General features: G+C 32.6%; 1 pseudogene; it reads right to left on the reverse strand.

The window, feature by feature from the left end:
- Positions 1-3,152: 3,152 nt before the first annotated feature.
- Positions 3,153-4,120, reverse strand: LOC128577586 (transmembrane 9 superfamily member 3-like; annotated as a pseudogene).
- Between the last annotated feature and the right edge of the window lie 646 nt (positions 4,121-4,766).

The raw sequence follows: 4,766 nt of genomic DNA on the forward strand, positions 1-4,766 counted from the left end.
TTTCTGATCATCAGAAAAAGGTAAATCAAAGCCAACTTGAGATATCACCCTACTCCAGTGAGAATGGTCCATATCACAAAGTGTCAAAGATGCAGATCCTAGGGTGGATGTGGAGAGAAAGGAACACTTTTACACTGTTGGTGGAACTACAAAATAATATAACCTCCTTGAAAGGAAGTTTGGAGAATCCTCAAAGAGCTCAAATTAGATCTCCCATTTGATCCTGCAATCCCATTACTAGGCATCTACCCAGAAAAAAAGAAAGGAATTTTCAGTAGATTGTTTATCACAGATGAATTACCATGGCCAAACTGTAGAAACAACCTAAGTGCCCACCAGCCCAGGAATGGATTAACAAGCTGTGGTGTATGTACACTGCAGGATACTATTCAGCCGTTAAAAAAGATGGAGACTTTGCATGTTTTGTATTAACCTGGATGGATTTGAATCACATTCTTCTTATTAAAGTATCAAAAGAATGGAGGAGCAAGAATCCAATGTACTCAATACCAATATGAAGCCAGTCAGTGATCTAACACATGCCCACATAAGATAAAAAGTCAAATCGATTCAAGGTCGAGTGTGAGAAAATTAGGGAGCATGAAGAGGGGAAGACAAAGGGAGATGAGTGTGCTTCCACATAATGGGCACCATGTTAGTGTGTATGGTACACCTGTTGGGGGCTGGACACAATTATAAGAGGGACTCTTTGTAATAAATGCAAACATTGTAACCTAATTATTTGAGCCCTCAAATTAATCTGAAGCAATAAAAAAGAAAAAAAAAGAAAATGTTGAAAAATCTCTATATTTTAATTAAATTATTTAATTCTTTCAAACATTTTTAAGTGTTTCATAATATTTATTTTCAAGACATTTGTCACAAAGTGCTTAGTAAAAGTTTAGGGAATAAAAGTTATCTTCAAAATAAATATAACTTTTAAATAAACCTTAAATATGTTGGTTTTGGAAGAAGTGGAATTTGCAGCAACCAACTTTATAAAGAGGTCTACCACCACGTAATAGAAAATAACTGAGCATAGCATTCACTAGGTTCAGGTATCAGCACCATGTAATGTATTCTCAGAGTATGAGGTTTGTTTATGGGAAAAATCAGTAAAATCTATAAGCCTAACAATTATACTAAAAAATGCTTTACCATCCCTTCGACCATCACATTTGCACCTTATTCTACTCATGCAATAGGATACACATTTAATGATGTCAACTAGTAATACAGTTAAACTTCAGAAAGTCAGTAGAAGCCCATTTAAAGATATGCAGTGAAAATTTATCCTTAGTTTTTGATAGTGTTAAAAGCATCAGTTGGTAAGTTAAACAAGTAATGCTAATGAGTGAAAGGCAGATACATGTCATTAATGAGATTAAAAAAAAAACTCCCTTTAATTAACTTAGATAATATTCTATTTTCTATTCTATTATACAACTGAGAGTTAGGCAGCTAAATCACTTGTGTTTACATGTTATTCAAGAGACACACACACGTATTTACTCAGACCCTTTATGAAACCATAAACCAATACAAGTACTTTTCTAAAGGACTTCTCAAGATGATTTATATTCATTCAAATTATGCTACTGTAATTGGAATTTTGAAAAGTATTTTACATTGAAAATTCCAAAGACTTTCAAATAGAGCTCAATTTAGTAGAAATAATTGGTACACCCAAAGCAGCAACCTACCATTAACTTTTTTTTTACATATTACCTACAAGATTTATACCATGTAAAAGCAATTCCAATTTATTAAGACAAAAGCTAGCTGTCCAATTTATATTGCCATAGACTATGTGCTATTATACTAAAAGTACTTTATATGCAACTAAAAACAAATATAACATTATCAATTACATGTTGAAGTTTGGTTTATTTTTTAAAAGGTCTTAAAAGCAAATTAAATGGAGGAGAAAATGTAAGAATCAATAGATTTCTTCTAACATAAAATTTTGTCTTAAAGAAGAGAATGTATTTACAGCTTTTGATCAAATTTCTATTTGTTCAATTCAAGCATACTTAGGTGGTAAGAAATTATACTTTTCACTTTTTCTAGGATGTACATGCCACAATGTAGGATGTGGAGTCCATCAATTCATAGAAACATTTTGTAATGAAATGATTTTATGTAACTAATAGAATAAATTTAAAATTAAGGTTTAAAACAGATGTTTTGAGTCTTTCCAAAAATATCAATATATAGTATTGTTTTAGGCAGTCATTTGCATAGAAAACTATTGAACTGGAAACTCAGTAGTTCTGGAAAAACTTAACATATAGTTAGTTCCAGAAAAATGTATTCAAAATTATAAATCGCTTCTCTTAGGAAACTTGAACCTTTATTTGCTAATCCAATAGTAAGCTAACCACTTGTACCCCATCCCCACTATACACAATATAACAACCTGAAAATATTTTGTGTCAGTTTCATTAAAGGAGCTATTTATTCACTTTGTGACTGTACTACTGGATAATCAAGATGTAAGAAAGTTTAGGTATTTCAAAGTGTGGGTCCCCTGTAATTAATATATAAAATATATAGGGCAGCACCTGTGGCTCAAAGGAGTAGGGAGCTGGCCCCATATACTGGAGGTGGTGGGTTCAAACCTGACCCCAGCCAAGAACTTCAATATATATAGGGAAAAAATTGGAAAAGGACCCAGATTCATTACATAACTATGCCCTATAAAAAGTCAATGATGGCAGTAAACACATAAGAGAAAATAATATAATCTTTCTGAAACATGATTTTTAAATCATGTAGAAACACTAAGTGTGAGGAAGAGTGCTATTTATGTAATTTTAGCATTCAAGTTTCCTCTGATTTATTTTATTGGAACAAATGCTTTAGATAAACTTTGTCCTCTTCACCAAAGAGAGATGATCTATTTCATCTTCAATAAACATGTTTTGGGAAAGATTAGCCATGTGTTGAAGTAATGTCTACTGCATAAAATACAAGCATCTGCTGTGAACCGTTGGATCAATGGAAATAAATGTTACTTTAAGCAATTCACGAAAAGAGAGACCCAGAAAGTACCGAGTGTTAAAGCCCAAATATCTTGTGATTTTATTGCTGTGCAAATTTCACCCCTATGAAGGAGAAATTGGTCTAATCTTCCTGGTTTTCTTGAGTCTCTAGTCAATTTTAACATTGGTGTAAATTTTTCAGACAAAGATACTTGTTGCCAGGTAACTGATCACTCCACAAATTATCCCTAAGGTTGTGAAAAACTGCTATATAGCCAAAGTAAAATGATGTTTTAAATAAGCTATACACCATTTTATTTTTGAAAAAAGAGTAGTAGAAGAAACACATGTAAACATAGATTGCAGTTGATGCAGCAGAAAGAAATCTTGTCCATTGCCTCCTGTAATCCTCTACATTTAGTAAGAAATATGTCTATGCAATGATCACACAAGATTACCAGTACCAGCATTATTAAGCCAAAGATATAACAGATCTTATATGCCCAGAATGACATGAAGATAATACATTTCATTAAATAATGAGCTAAAAAGTAAAATTTTTCCCAACCAAACAATAACTGCAGACTCCATGAACATTCTTCCCACCCCTGGCATAGGTCAAGGCATAGCATTAACGGAGCTAGGGAAGGTGAGCTGACTTGACAGATTTTGGACAAGCATTGTACCAACAAGATTTAGAGGAAGAATAGCAAAAATAAAATAAAATAAATAAAACAATGATGCAACAAATGACCATCATTATTCTAAAAAGCATGATAACACATGGCTTTAAAATTAATGAAGGCCACACACCATAGCTAGGATAAGGAATGCTTCAATAAAATGCTTTGCCCATCTTCTTACTCTTTGTCTAGTGCAGACTTTACTCCAAAATAACCATTCACTAGAGATGAAGCAGTATAGACAGATATGACTGTCCTGAGCATTGACTCCCTGTCTGTACATAAGTCATCTATCATTGTGACAATAATAACAATGAGAAACACAGAAAATATCTTGGATCCAGAGTCCAGGAGAGAGGAAAATACCAGTGGGTGGTTTCAAGGTCTAAATACATCTCTATGCACCTCCTTCCATCAATATTCATCTCCTAGGTCTCAAACCATGTCATCCATTACTTCTTTACTGTACCTGGCATAATATTTTCTTAAATTTTCATTAATATTATTGAAACTAATTCCACCAAAAAATATCATCAATCATGAAGGAGTTGAAAATTGAAAACTAATGAATCTTATGTTGACAAAAGGAGAAATCAAGATATTTTTCAAATTGATCCTCAAATTTTACAGCTAACTTTTCCCATTTTACTGACTATAACATCTGTATTTCAGTATTTGGAAAGAGCCTCAAATTTTCTTCACTAGTTAGATGAATATTGACAATTTGATTTTCTTTAGAATCTATTTCAATTTTTTATTAATCCATTCGCGGATTGATGGGCACTTGGGCTTTTTCCATGACTTAGCAATTATGAATAGGGCTGCAATAAATATTCTGATACAAATATCTTTGTTATGGTGTGATTTTTGGTCTTCTGGTATATGCCCAGTAGAGGGATTACAGGATTGAATGGCAGATCTATTTTTATTTTTTTGTGGGTCCAAAGATAGTAATTTTCTCCATTATCATCTGCCTCATCAACCATACCTCATATTGGTAAAACATCTGTGTACATCTGGTACTAATAGTGATTTTTGATAACATACACAAATGCTTCTTTTTTATCTTTACACAAATACATCTCTCTTATCTTTAAGT

The sequence above is a fragment of the Nycticebus coucang genome, chromosome X (genome assembly GCF_027406575.1).
Source record: "Nycticebus coucang isolate mNycCou1 chromosome X, mNycCou1.pri, whole genome shotgun sequence".
NCBI classification, from domain to species: domain Eukaryota; kingdom Metazoa; phylum Chordata; class Mammalia; order Primates; family Lorisidae; genus Nycticebus; species Nycticebus coucang.